We start from the raw sequence: 16,769 nt of genomic DNA on the forward strand, positions 1-16,769 counted from the left end.
CAGCCTAACATTAGGGGGTATATATATATATATATATATATATATATATATATATATATATATATATAGGACCAGATTGCAGGTAACCCTATTACACACCTATGGCATTTCAGCCTGTTACAATAGATGTTAACCTGAGTGTCCTGTAAGTGGTGAGCTCTGGAACCCATGTGCCCATCATTATGGCATTACTTCCACCAGCTATTGGCCACAGTAATATACATCTCTTCCATTACACAACACACACTATATTGGCTTACATCTTGTCAGTCAGTGCTGCTCTACACAGTTGACAGGCATGGCCCACTACCCACAGGGACAGACTCTAATGTCCATAGTAGTTGTTCAGCTGAAGATCATTACAACAGCAACACCAGATGGCACATGTATATCATTGCACATCATCTACCCCAGTATTATGGACCAAGTACTACAGTCAATTACATGCAAATATACTTCACATACCTGGTGTGGGAATGAGGTCTGTTGTGGATAGTGTCCTTGTAGGAGTTTTTTTGTCTCTACTTAGCTATGGCCTTAGCCTGCTTCCTTTGTTATCTTTTATGGTGTGGTTGTGGATCTGTTTTCTCTCTCTCTCTCTCCACATGATCCACCTGCTACCTTGCTACCTGCGTGCAGCATGCTGTGTAGTACTTCCAATTTCCACTGTCATGGCAACCCGGTACTATAAATTCCTACATCATGTGGGGGTTGTCCCTTTACCTTTCCTGTATGGTGGACATCCTTCCTGTGTGTGGGCAGCAGTGTTACAGACAGCAGGTAGCAATACCTCTTACAAGAGAACTTGCACACTCAGGCCAGCTGTATATTTGTATGAGGTTCCAGAACTACACCCAGAGTGTGAGTACTGTTGTTGTATGCATTGTATAGCACCAGTGTTACAGGGTTTGTGTGTACATACTAGTTTAACATGGACTGCAGTCTGTCTGCATAGCTCTCAACTGTGTGCCTATCCACTTGATAGCCAGAGGTGTGCGTGTTATGTTTTGCCTGTCCACCACACAGGTCTTGTGTCAGATATATCATTGGCTGTGTGTTGAGTGCTATCAGTACATGGCTACATCCATTTGTGTTTCTGACATCATATTCCTGACTAAGGGTATGTTGTAGACTATTTTGTAACACCAGCGACTTGCTTAGTGTATGACAACACTATTTCACATATGGGCCTGTGTTCCACCCTCTGTCCTCCACCTACATACCAGGCTTTGTCCATATGACATGCTGTCAGGGGAATGTTATGTAGTGGCCTGTGAGTATGTCATGCTGCCATTCCTGCCATCATTCCACTGCTGCTGTGGCCCCCACACATATTGTGGGGTTGGGTCCATATATGTGTGGGCTTCATCTGCACAATACATGTGTGCCCTTATGTAGTCCAGAAGCCAGTATATGTAACAGTGGTATATGGCCCTGTATGTCAGTCTATGGGGGGGTGCACCATAACTAACCTAGGCTGTTACAACATGGGGGGTATCAGGGATACGCTGCCTTAAGGTATCTGGATGTACATTACCATACAATTCACCTTGAGTAAATGCAGGCCTACTGCTTCCTGCCATACAGACTGTTCTGTTTGTCATTGTGATTGTGATGGTTTCAGTTATGCCTTGTTATGTAGCAGATACATCCCATTGTGTCAACTGAGGTCTTTACCCCCTAGGGATTGTGTACAGAGTATAGATAGAGGCAGCTAGACTACACATCTGCATTACTTACTGTTGATTGATTGTTATCCTGTGGCCCAGTTTGTCTTTACTGTTGTACTACTTGAAGGCCTTGGTCTGGACAGCAATATATGTAATGCTTTCCGGAATACTGTATTAATTTATTTGTCTGACTGTTACATTAGTCTGTTTATATGTATTTCAGGGTCTAAACAGCTATATGACATGGAATACACAACTGTAATAGCACACAAATAAAGCTTTCTCATGTATGCACACATGTGTGTGGTGTTACATCCTTTGACCTCTCTGTGGGTATATGTTGCAGGCAACAATTGTCTGTTGTATGGGTGACTCATACAGTGTCCAGTTGGTAAGGTGGCAACTGTAGGCATACTGGCTGTTCCGTATGGTGTGCACCCTCTAAATATGCATTTTCCTATACATATCTCTGTGTGTGTATGTGTAGGTACATATATATGTATGTATATATATATATATATATATATATATATATATATATATATATATATATATATATATATATATATCTGCATATATGTGTCTGTGTATATGTATCTTAGGAATGTTTATTGCTTCCCCATTGTACATTCTCTATGGTAGCCAGACTGTACTGCATGATATGTTATTGATACCAGCCTGACATCATACAGGTGGGATGGATTACTGTTAACATCTTGTGCCCATGTTGTGTCAGGTCCTGGTTATGGGATTTGCAACAGTTGGTATTGTATTGCAGGGCAGACCTGTTTGGCTGGGGGGGGGATATCAATACGTACAAGACGTTTGTTGCTTGGGCCCCCTTGCCCCCATTAACGGTGCCTGTGGTCATGTATGTATTTGTTATGATCTCTTTTATATGTATAGATATATATCTGTATATACATATATATATATATATATATATATATATATATATATATATATATATATATATATATATATATATATATATATATATATATATATATATATATATATATATTATATATATATATATATATATATATATATATATGCTTACATATTTATATTGCTGTATATATATATATATATATATATATATATATATATATATTTATATATATATATATATATATATATATATATATATATATATATATATATATATATATGATCTCAACCTCAGCCACCCAGGTTAACCTCCCCAACCCCCTTCCAAGAGAAGAGGGACAGATCATGTAGAGGGATCAGGGACCTATCCAAACTCTGGCAACCTCCAGACAACCTTCCACAAAAGAGACTGGTAAAATTGAACCACCAGTGGTCTGGAACCACTCCCAAAAACCACTTACCAACAACGAACTAAGGGTACTACAGAAAGGTCTCACCTTCATCCCCACCAAGTGGGCCAACTTTGCCCAGACCATCATAGACCTCAGGCTATGGACAAGGAAACTACAACTCAAACTTTTCTTTTTTCAGAAAGGAAAAAACAACAACAGACTTGATACCCATGCCCTAAGGGAGGTCAACTGGAAAAGACCAAGCAACTTTTGCCCACCCCAGAACCAAGTTGTCAGCGCTTTCCAGAACAAATGCGAAAAGGACCTAAAGAAACTCCTAAAAAAACCCTCCAAAAAGTGGATCTATAATGTCTCCAAGGAGGAAATGGAAGCGCTAAAGCAACTAAGCCAGGACAGTAGCAGGAGAGTAATGAAAGCTGACAAGGGAGGAGGCATCCTAGTCACGGACACCTGTACCTACAACCATAAGATCATGACGATGCTGAACAGCCCCACATTTTATGAAAAGAGAGACACCGACCACATCACAACAGCCTACTTCAAGGTCAAGAACACACTGAAGGAACTTTGGGCAGAGGGGCTCCTCAGCGATGACCTACTTGATTTCCTAACCGTCACACACCCAAAATTACCTCAGTTCTTCTGGATACCGAAACCCCACAAAAACTTCGACGACCCACCATACAGATCAGTGATTGCCAGTGGAGGAGCAATTACAGAACTTCTAGCAATATACATGGATTTCACACTCAAACAACTGGCAGAAAAGAATCCCTCATATATTCAGGACTCTATGGACCTTCTCAACAGAATCAAGGACATTTGCCTCACAGAAGAAGCCATTTTAGTCACCATCGAAGTGGAGGCCCTTTACACAGTGCTTCCACATGATTACTGCATCAGGGCGATGGTAGAGGCCTACAACAAAGACAATGCAACAGTTATTGGAGAAACGGATAAATTTGGAAAAATCCTCTCACTTATTCTCAACAACAACTACTTCTGCTTCAATGGTCAAACCTACCAACAAACCACAGGAATTGCAATGGGAGCAGCCATGGCCCCAAGACTAGCTAACACGGCTTTAAGAAAATGGGAAGAAGACCACATATACAACTCGGAGTTCTACAAGGACATGGGGTGCTACTTCCATTTCATTGATGACATCTTTTTAGTTTGGAATGGGACCCCCCAGAAACTACAGGACTTCCTAGGCCACATCAACAGCAGCACCAGCTTCCTCAGGTTCACAACCAAAACCAGCCTAATACAAGTCGAATTCCTGGATCTGCTCCTTTCCAAGAACACCAGCAGCAAAGACTTCAACCACAACTTGTACAGGAAACCTACAAGAGTAAACTTTTTACTCCACAGCAGCAGCATGCACCCATACAAGCTCAAAAGAAATGTGATAAAATCACAGGGACTCAGAATCTCCAGAATCACCAAAGACCTTAATGACTTTCTCCACAACATTAAAGACCTGGAAAATGATTTCCTGGCCAGAGGCTACATGGACAGGACTCTGCACCAGATTCTGGACCCCACCACGAACAACAGAAAGGAAAAACCATTCATACTTCAACAGAGCCTAGGGACTAAAAACAGGTATGAAAACAAATATAGGCTCAACTTTATTTTACATTTCTCCACGGACTATAAGGACATACAAAAGATCATCCGTGAAAACTGGACCATCATCACTTCAAACAGATCTTTTGGACACATCTTCCCTGAAACACCAGGGTTCACAATGAAAAGAGGACCCAACCTAAAAGACCACCTCAAGAGACCCCCACCAAGACAACTCGACAGATACGGCATCTATCCATGTAGCAACTTATCCCCCTGCTTCTACTGTAAATACATGGCAGGCACGGACTGCTTCTACTGCCCCAACAACAAAAAAACAATAACCACAAGAGCATTCGGAGGCTGCAACACAGAAGGTGTTGTCTACAGAGCAAACTGCTGCAAATGTCAAGCCTTCTACGTGGGCAAGACCATCAATTCCCTCAAAACCAGGATTGCCAACCACCTATATGAAATCAGGCACAAGATACTGACAAATAAACTAGCAACACGTGCAACAAAAAAACCAGGACATGAAAGATTTAAGTTCCTGATACTCGAACAGCTGGAGAAGATCCCTTTCAATGGGGACTTCAATTCAAGATTAGAGAAAAAAGAACTTATCTGGCAGATACAACTTGAAGCAACGCACACTCCGGGTCTCAACTAGATGGAGACCATCACCCCAGTCCTGAACCTCAGGGCACTTAACCATGCTAACTACAACTAATCGGCTCCTAGTAAGATATGCTATCTATTTCGCTCACTGTTTTCTCACTGGTATAAGACATAATGTATTCATTTTTTGAACATTAATTGTTTATAAGCAGAACTAAAATTGCAGTAAGTTAATGTAGCAGCCCTCACAAAAGGTACAATTGTTAGCTCAACTTTTAATAATTTTTAATTTAAAAGGTAAAATTTCAATGTCAAACTACACTTTTTACTACCTAATGTACGCTCTCCCTGATGAAGAAGCGGCAGACAGGCTACCTTCCTATCTGCCCCGAAAGCGCCGGACATCTCAGAATCTTTCTCAGAACCAAGCTTGCTTCCAATGTTTTACAGATGGTAATGGCAAGTCTAAATTTAGAACTATAGTCAGTAACCCCAGAGTTTTACAGTTCAATTTTAATTTTAAATTTTAAATTTAATTTTAATTTTTATTATTTTTTATTTTTTGGTTAAATTTAAAATTAAATTTAAATTAAATTTTTAGTACAGTTTTTTCAAACATAGGTATAATCGTGACAAAGCAAAAGGCTCCAACGCATTGCTAGAGGTTAGGAATGGCACATATGAACAAGTAGCTGGATAATAAAAAGGAACTAAATAAGAGGAATGAGATGCTTCCAACCAGGTCCGTCTTCACCTTGTAGGCCTACTAGGGCCACACCCCCAACTAGTCACTTCTCATTGGACATCTCTCAACCACGCCCCCTCCACAGTAGCATAAAAGCAGCACAGCAACAGCTCTCAGGTCATTCTGACCAGCGCTTGGGGAGCGCACAAATAGTCCTTTTTAGGACTCACACATAGCAAAAGAACCGAAGATCTGTTCAAGAAGAAGGACAATGGAGATCGACACCACCGCGGAACACCGAAGGACATAACAGCAGCTCTTCCCAGAGCCCATTGTGTCCATACACAAAACAGCTCTTTTCAGAGCTCACGTGGATCTGCACCTTACACCAAACAGCTCTTCTCAGATCTCATAGTACACCAAACAGCTCTTCTCAGAGCTCACAGAGATCTGTAAAATCTCTGGTAAGAGCAACCGGAGACACATTGAAGAATAAAACAAAAAAGTTCTTATTAGAGCTACCACCAACACCCGAATGGGCATTCAAAACACAAATCGGCCCTTCTCAGAGCTCACAGAAATCTGTATCAGCTTCGGTAAGACCAGCCGGAGGCACAGACACAGCTTCGGTGAACCAAAAAAAACAGTTCTTTTTAGAACTACCGCATCTGCCCGAAAGGGCATTCAAAACACAAAACAGCTCTTCTCAGAGCTCATAGAGATCTGTAACAGCTCTATATAGAGCTCCAGCTACCCACAGGGCTAAAACAGCTCTTTTTAGAGCTAGCTCCACCACCGACTACAAGTGGAAATCTGTTCACCATTTAGGATCAAGAGTGAAAGGCTTTGTAAAATTGGTTATTCCTTCCCTCCTGGCAGGCATCACACAGGATCGAAAACCCAAGAGGTCCACACCTATTTTTCTGGTTTTATATATATATATATATATATATATATATATATATACACACACACACACACACACACACACACACACACACACACACACACACACACACATACTTCTACATGTATAAATATATTCCTGTACTGTTGAATGACTGTGTTGGAGTCACAGCCCTTAAGGCCAAACAGCACCCCTAATACACTAGTAATAGGTGACTCTATCGTCAGGCACACTGACGTCCCACTCACCAGACTGAACAAAGAGAAGGTCACTGTAAGTTACCTGTCAGGTGCCAGGATCCGCCACATAACTCAAGCACTCAGGTCACTACACAGCAAGTACAAATATGACTCTGTCATTGTCCATGCTGGTGTAAACGACTTGAGACGTACCTCCCTGGACTACATGAAAAGAGACATAGAGGAGCTCTCTGATGATGTAGCCCAGGCCGGTATGACCCTGACCCTGAGTAGCATCCTGCTCTCACCTAGAATGATGCCACAGTATAGAGACAAAATGATTGACTTCAACAATTGGCTAAGCTACTGGTGTCATTCAAAGGGGATCCAGTGCCTGTCAGCCTGGGACGACATGCTAGACAAGCCACATTGCTTCACCAGGGATGGCTTGCACCTGTCACCCGTGGGCTTTCGAATACTGGCCAAGGCTCTTGCCACCCCCATAGTGCCTTTTTTAGGCAAGGCTCAAAAGACAAACCCACCTCCGTAGACAATACAAAAAATAAAAAACTAAAGGTAATGCTACTCAACGCCAGAAGTCTAAACCTAAAGATGCATGCACTCGAGGCACTCCTCAGTATGGTGCAAATCGATATCTGTCCAGTGACAGAAACCTGGTTCAAGGCTCCTGAGAGCACCCCAGCATTACCAGGATTCAACTCATATCATACTTTTCGGCCATAAAACTCAGACAAAAGTACCAAGGGAGGGAGTGTATCCATCTTCATCAAGGACACCCACATCTCCAGATTAGTGGCATTGCATGAAACATCGGAAACAATTCATGTGCAACTAACAGTGGACAAAACTGCCTTCCAAGTCATAGCCTGCTATAGATCACCCTCTCTGTCTCAGGACCCACATGCGGCCTTCAAGAGAACACTAAAGAATATGAAGATCCTACCAAACACCATAATATTGGTGGACTTCAACTACCCAAACATCGACTGGGTAAACTACTTGAGTCCAAACTCATTTGCCCAACGGTTTCTAGAATTCATCAACTCAAATGCCATGGAACAACTAGTCACTGTTCCTACAAGAGGAGAAAATACATTAGACCTAGTCATTACAAACATAAGGGATCAATGTTCCACACCGGAGGTAAATCCCTCATTGGTGATATCGGACCACAAACTGATCACAATAGACATCCACATCCCAACCCCACCCCCAGCCAAGGAAGCCACAGTGAAAAACCTCTCAAAAACAAACTTCACTCTCCTCAAGACAGAAGTAGGAAACTTCAAAGCACCTGAGAAATTGGAAAATGTTACCTAAACCGCAGAATCCTATATGAATGTACTCTATATGCACCTACAGGAATGCATGGATCGTGCCATCCCAAGTAAAACCAAGGCTCACTCCTCCAAAAATAGGAGACCAGTCTGGTGGACCCCAACCATAAACAAACTATACAACAAAAGGAGGAGACTACTACATGACAGGGCCAAAACCCTAAAAGGGAAGGCATTCCTTTTCAGTATAGCAAAAAACTTTGCTCCACCATAAAAGACTCAAAGGCAAACTTCGAAAGAAAAATTGCCAAAGACTCCAAAGATAATCACAAGGCATTCTTCAGTTATGTCAGGAACCTAGGAGGAAACACCCAGATCTGCTCAGAGCTAGTACAAAACGGCACAAAATTCATGGAACCGACTGACATTGCCAACATTCTGGCTGACAGGTTCAGTGCAAACTTTCCCCCCCAAAAGGGCCTGTGTCTATCCCGGATGAATGTAGTCCCCCAGATATCTCAGACACATAGGTAAAAGCAGCCCTCTCCAAAGCTAAAAACACAGCGTCTATGGGACCGGACAGCTCCAGGAAGAACTAACCCCCCACTTAAATTCATTATTCCAACTCAGCCTTAAAACAGGTTATGTACCCAAGGAATGGCGTACACCATCAGTGATCCCTCTCCACAAGGGTGGCCCCACAATGGATCCTGGGAACTATTGGCCCATAAGTCTGACTAGCCTAATTTGCAAGACTATGGAGTGTATCATTATGGATCTCATAAACAAAGATATCGGAAACCTCCAGACACTGGACCCTACCCAGTTTGGTTTTGTTAAAGGCAGATCCTGCCTCCTAAACCTGGTTGACTTTTTTGAAACAGTCACCAAAGCCATAGATGAGGGAAAGGCAGTCCACACTGCCTATCTGGACCTCGCTAAGGCTTTCAACACAATACCTCACTCTGGAATCATAAACAAACTAACCAGCTTAAACATCAACCCATATGTCACAAGATGGGCTGTAAACTGGCTTACGGATAGAACTCACGTGGTCAGGGTTGGAAATGCCATGTCCGACTCTAAACCTGTTACAAGTGGAGTCCCACAGGGCTCAGTCCTGGGGCCCCTCTTGTTCGGTATATACTTCTCTGAAGTACAGGCCAGCACAAAAGGACTGTGGCTTACCAAGTTCGCCGATGACTGCAAACTGGGAGCCATAATAGACTCCCCGGCAGACACAAGCATCCTCCAAAAGGGTCTTACGGAGACAGATGCCTGGTGTCAAAGCCATGGCCTCAAACTTAACACCAAAAAATGCATAGTCATCCCCTTTGGGAAAAACAAGGTGCCCACTAATTACCACATAGGAAGTAACCCACTAAGTACAGAAGAAGTAATTAGGGATCTGGTGACCCAGGTTGATAGTAACCTCTCCTTTGACAATCACATTGCCAAAATAGTCAGAAAATCCTTCTATATTACCCATCTTATAACTAAGGGGTTCTCGTCTAGATCTAGAAAGGTCATTGTGCCCCTATACTCATCACTCATCAGACCCATAATTGAGTACAATGCTCCATTTGGGATGTACCTTACTAGGCACCTGCAGAAGCTGGAGAGACCACAAAAGTTCCTTACCAAAAGGATCATGGGCCTCAAACAGTTGCCTTATGCAACTAGGCTAAAGAAACTACAGCTCTACTCAGTTGCTTACCGCCTGCTCAGAGGCGACCTCTGCCTGACTTACAAGGCCATGTCCAACCCAGAATTAATGGACATGCTCCACCTTAAAAAAACAAATCCATTAGAGCCACACACTCCTCGGACTTAAACCTCAGCACCACAATAAATAGGACATGCTGGAGGGATAGATTCATATCCCAAAGGCTTCCCACACTCTGGAATAAAATCCCAATTCATGTAAGACAAAGCCCCTCGCTGATGCTCTTCAAGAGAAATCTTGATGAGTGGATGGGAAACCGTAAGTTTGCACCTGGGATCACTCCAGTGGTGCTACTGGACAGAGGCTCTAGAAGTTAAATTATAAGGGTGGAGAGAGCCAAACACATTTTCAGCTAGGCTTATAAATGCCCTAGGGCAGATAGCCTCGTATAAACCTATGAACCTATATGTTTGTGAAAACATCAGGGTTATGTATATCTGACATGGCTTAGTGGTAAGTCAGTTTAGCTATGGTGTGCAGGGTCCTGGGTTCAAGCCTTGCAGAGGCTGCTTATTTTGCTGCTGGGCAGAATAAGGGACGTTGGATACAGCGTGAGTAAGGCACTTTCAAGCAGTTGTAAGCGGGTTTGCGTGGGTTTGCATGAAGGTAAGCACTGCTAACTTCCAGTTGCAGTTTCTTATACTCAGTTAGCTTCTAAATTGCTTAACCTGTGTAGGCATTGCTTACCCCTGCACAAACAAGCTTAAACCCGCTTACTGCTGCTTAAAGATGCTTACTCCTGCTTACCCCCACACTAATTTCTTTAAAAGAAATGAAAAAGGGTTGATAGGAAAGTGGTGAAAAAGGGACACAAAGAGGGAAAGACAGTAGGGAAAATAGCTAGGGATGTTCAGGAAGGGTGTAGGGAAGGTCCATAGCTGCCCATTTTTTCTACAGCAACAGCTGTGCATATACACTGAATTTGGAGATAGATTTGGACACTCATACCCCTGAGAGAAGGATGAGGACAACAATAATATGTTGTTAAGCCAATTAGACCAGATTACATGTGTCCAGTGGACATGTTTGCGAAATGGACAGCTATGTATGGGGCGAGTTTTTCTTGGGGAACAGATTGGGACAGCCGTGGTGGTACAGTGGTAGTGTTATTGCCTCACAGCAAGAGGTTCTTCTGTTTAATTCATGGCTGGAGTGCCTTCTGTTTGGAGTCTGCATGTCCTCCCCGCGGTCGAGTGGCCTCCGAAAGACATGCGTGAACGGCATGCGTGCCTCCGCTGAAGGTTGGGCATCAGGCTGGCAACTCAGCACCATAAAAATCTACTGCCAATCATTAGCAGACCGGAGTTCTGCTGTGGCGACCCCAAACTGGGAAAAGCCGAAAAGACAAACAACAACATTGCCCTTTTTTTTTTTCAGGTGAGAGTGGGATGTTGGGGGAGTGATAGGTATATTTGGGGAGGTAGGTTGGGTAGGTTAACAGACAAGACAAACAAGATGCATACAGGGGTGGTATATGACACATGTGGGGGTAAACACCTTGATGGGGAGGGGTGTTGGGAAATTGGAAGCCCATGAGCTCCCTAGTGGAAACAGTGGGACTGAGGTCTCCACCCATGGGCAGTCACCACTGCACCTTCACAGCCCCATAGGTGGCTGTGCTGGGGGCTGAGTCAGAGAGCCAGGCCAACCCTCTATTCATGACACACAGCCCTCAAGCTGGTGTCGCAGATCTCTGACCTCCCTCCAGAGCTCGTTACGGACCACAACCCAGACCTGGCGATGGGTGACAGGTTCCTGTCCGTGCCTGCTCCTGGGGGGTGAGCCCCATCCCCTGAGGTGGTTCCACCCAAAGGTGGTGCAGGACCAATGGACGAGGAGATGCCGGGTTGGGCCCCAGACGTGCTGATGCCTGGTGCCACAACCAGCTGAGGTGGGACAGGTGGGTCCGCTGGGACCCGCATTCTCATACATGCTATAGTGTTTAAGTGTTATCAACATATGTGGATTAGTAATAGTCAGCACATTCCAGGATTAGGTATAACAGCATGCATAGATATTTCCATTAACCCAAACACCAGATATGGACCAGTTGCATAGCAAACATAACACATTCATATATAGGACCACAGTGGTAATTACAACAACATGCAGGTACATTGATGGCACCATGTCACCAATGTGGTAGTATTTCAACATAGCACATGCATATTAACAGATTTAAATAATTATCAAACAATAGGACATATGTCCCAACATTAAAGTTAAGTCAGCACATACCAATTGAGTTGGGTATTTAGTTTATTGTTGCAGATATGGTGGGGGGGGGGAAAGATGTCAATTAACAACTAGTATATTCCTGTAGTTGACATTATTTTCCTAGTCAGTGCTGTTACTTGTACCTTACAAGTATTAGTAGACTACCCTATTGCTTTACTTTGGACAGTGGTATGGCTGTCGACAACTATATACATGAACTGGTTTTACCTGCAGTAATACACCTCTTACCTGGTATACCTGTAGAGGAATTGTTTGTTAACACTAACTAACTAACTGTTTCTACACATACTCCCAGATTCCAGGTTGATGTTATGCACATACCTGTCCATCTCTTTTTGCACAGACTTTGGGCATGTCTTGACCACATGCAGGTGAACTGGGACATATTTCTTCTATTGCCCTCTTAAACCTTTAGTGAATTGTACAATGACAGGTTTGTTTTCATTGACATTTTCCAAAAATGTACAGGCCTGACAGTCAGTTATATGACATGAAATTCTGCCTACATGTCAGAGATTAGCACACTGATATGCCAGGGGGACAGGGTGACAACCGGCAGATATGGGCCAATTTATTGGACATTCTGGACATATCTGTACAGTTGTGGGGTTTGATTCTGTATGCAGCCTACTTCCACTCCCAGGATTCGGACCATGGCTGTGTCTGCTAAAAATAAAACACTGTCCATCACAGTTGTGTGTGCTATATAGATATTGCTGTGTATCTCTTATCTGATTTCTGTCTATAATTCTCCTGTGTTTTTTACATTCTGACCTTGTATTACAACACTCATACAGGATTTCCTAGATAGTTATATTATGTAGCATAGTGTGGGTGACAGTGATGAGTAATACCTTATTATTCAGAGCAACTGCAACACTAACAATGCCACACAAATTACCAGATTCCACATTAGTATTATGCACATACAGCTCACTCTGCTACTGTACACACTCTGGTCACAACCTGACAACATGTGAGTGTAGATGGGACATACTTGGATTATTACTCTCATAACATTTTGGGGAGTTGCTAGAATGACAAGTTTGTTCTGATAGATGTGTGACAATCAGTTGTATTTCTTGTTTGCTGCCTAAATGTCTGGGATCATCCCACTGATTTCCCAGGGGACAGGCAGCAGATATGGGCCAATTAACTGGACATTCTTGACATATCTGTACAGCTGTGGGGTATGATTCTGTATGCAGCCTACTACCACTCCCAGGATTCGAACCATGGCTGTGTGTGCTAAAAATGCAACAGTTCACGTCTCAGTTGAGTGTGCTATTTGGATATTGTTGTTTGTCTTTTCAGTTTTCTGTGTATGTCTCTCTCTTTTGTACTGTATGACCTCTTGGGATTACATCAGTCAAATACAGATATTCCTACACATTTTATTTATGTAGCACAGTGTGGGTAATAGTGCTTAATACAACAGTACTATTAAGTGATTGCAAATCTACATTACCATATGATACCAAAGTAAACACATGCAGTCCAGCAGTTAGACCTTTATTTTCAGACTATTATGCTTTTATTTACATACAACCTATATGAGACTCTTCCTGCCATATTCTTTGGTGTATGCAGTACATTCCTTAAACAATACAGGTTTTATACAGGCAATTAACGTACTACTACTTTTAGATTTATTTCCTATGACAATACATGCCAGAGTATTACTAACCTGCCTCGCTTCGCAACCACTCCAATCGACATCCATGGGCCTCCTAGTTCATAGCCCACTCACTTGCCACTGTGAAAGACATAAGAGGAATATTTAGCCATACCTAACCATAATATACATGAGCTGGCAATTATTAAACAGGTAGTGGACTGATACTTACACATGGCTGGGACCTCCGCTGTCCTCCTAGCCTCTTGGATCCACTGATCCAAGTGATCCCCCTTTCACCACTTCAGGTCGGCATAGTAATGCCTGGCCTGCTCACCAGTTCAGGGTATGCCAGTGGCACTGGTGAGGTCACAAGCAAGATGGTCTTAGGCTTCTGCTTTGTATTGGGAACCCTGGTAATGGCCCTGCAGCAGTCTCTGGACTGCTGGATGCCCCAGCGCTGTGCCCGAAAGCGCACACCCTCTCCCATTCCAGACATAGTGCCTACAAGGGGAAGCTACAACCAGTTATGAGATGTATTCCTGCCTGTTGGGTTTAAATAGGGCTGGTTTCCCACACTTTGCCATGACTGGATGGTTTTGAAAAGGCTAAGCTATGGGCAAACCTGCTTACTTAAGTTTGGCATTGCTTAAAGCGGTATACCAATGGGCAGACTGAGTTAGCTGGCCTACACATTGCTTACACCTACTAAGCTGGGTTGTGCAATGCTTAGCATTGCTTAATATGTAAGTTGCATTATAATTGCATTGTGGCATTGATTTATTATTCATTACATGTTATATATATGTTTAGTATTCATGATTCATGTGTACGTACACTGTATGGGGTCCTTGTGTTTATTAGGGGATTTCAACACTTTATTACAATGACACCTTGACTGCAGTGGTGGTGCTGTGGTAGCATTGTCACCTCACAATAAGATGCTGTCTGGTTCGATTCTCAGCTAGAGCGTCTTCTGCGTGGAGACATGCGTGAATGGGCATACCTTCGTTGAAGGTTGTATGTCAGGGCTGGCAACTCGGCACGTAAAAATCTATCTGCCAATCATTAGCGGACCAGACTTCCTCTGTGGCGACCCCTAACCGGGAAAAGCCAAATGACACCTTACATCTGGGCTTAATGCAGTACTCCAGTTCACATATTTATGTTATGTAGTAGGTTTTTACGACATAAGACTGTATATAGATTCCTTTAACATGTTCAATTTGAATTTCCTATAGTGAGGATATGTTTGGTGATACCTCAGTCTTATGTACTGCTGTGATGGCTTAGTGGTTAACTACTGTGACTATAGTGTACGGGGTCCTGGGTTCAAGACCTGCAAGGACTTTTTATTTTGCTGCTGGGCAGAAGAGCTGCTGTTGCATACAGAGTGATTAAGGCACTTTTAAGCAATTGTAAGTGGGTTTGTATGGGTTTGCAGGAGGGTACGCTATGCTAACCTTCGGTTAAGTATGCTTATAGAGAGTTAGCTTCAATATTGCTTAACCTGTGTGCACATTGCTTACCCCTATGCAAATGGACTTAAACTCGCTTACTACTGCTTAGGTATGCTTCCTCCCACCTACTACTGCTTAATAGTGCTTACACTTGCTTACTAGTGGTTACTCCTGTTACCACCGCACTGATTTAGACAGTAATGTCTAATGGTTCTTGGGAAGCTGGTGGATTTGGAAACTGTAAGGAGTTATCATTCATTACACATTTTACCTTCCATTTGCATCCCTGATTTCTGTGTACATACACTGTATGGGGCACTTGTGATTATCTGGGGACTTTGCAACATTATGACAATGACACCCCACATCTGCATTGCATGCAATACTCCAGTTCACAAATATATGTTATAAATACATAAATGTTATAAATATATGTTATTGCAGGTTATGCAACAAAATAAATTGATCATACAGTGATTTGACATGGTAAATGGATTGTACTTGAGTGGACTCGAACCGGGAATGACTGCTCATAATGCAAATGCTCTGCTCACTACACTATTGCTGTACTGCTTCATTTGCATATATCTTGCTTGTTATCCTCTTGTGCTATTTAAGCTGCATTAACTGTAGCTAAGCAATGGGCAGACCCGCGCACCTACGGTTAAATGTAATCTGTTTCATAAAAAAAAATTCTTTATATTTAATGTTTTAACTATTGCTCTTGTAAACATGGGGGGATGTTGCTGAGGGTATGCGGACACCTATGAGTGGTCTCACTTATTCTTATTCATTCTTCATTGCAGGGGCGTGTATATTCTGAGAACTCTGCTCTCAGACGTGCCCCCTCAATCGTACACGCTCCGTGTCCATTTAGGAGCTCAGGCAGTGCACCGTCATTAATATGCATGGCATGCTGCCATCCTGCTCCTAAGCAGGACTAAGCTAGTCATGCACAGAAGGATAGTGAATCCAGGGGATACATAACATTATCTTCATGTAATATACTTGATTGCATACAACTTTAAATTGGGGGAGGGGACAGTCATAATTCTAGTGACAAAAATCTTCTCTATTCAAGAGAAATTTTACTTCTGATTTAATGACAGTTTAGTAAAGAGAGATGTTGCCCCAGCCAAGCCTGAGCACAAGTTCTATACCTGAAATGAAAACTAAGGAGTGTCTGTTCTGAGCAAAAGTCTCATATCCCTAATGGAAACCAGGTATAATGTAAATGCCAGACTGGGACTGTGAAAGGTATATCATCCCCTTTATATGGTACTTATATATACAAAATATGTTAGTCTCCATTTAAGACTTAAATGGAAAACTGAAAGGCATTAACAGTGGAAAAAGTCAGCTATAAAATACACCTAAGAGTGCTATTCATCCTTATGGATTTCACTGCAGCTTACTGCTGAATTTGACCATACTACCTTAGCTAATTCAAACCATGGAGATTAAGCTTTGGAATGTTACAAGTGAAAAAAAAAT

Source organism: Protopterus annectens, chromosome 10.part0, assembly GCF_019279795.1.
Source record: "Protopterus annectens isolate FY-2018-M chromosome 10.part0, PAN1.0, whole genome shotgun sequence".
NCBI lineage: Eukaryota > Metazoa > Chordata > Ceratodontiformes > Protopteridae > Protopterus > Protopterus annectens.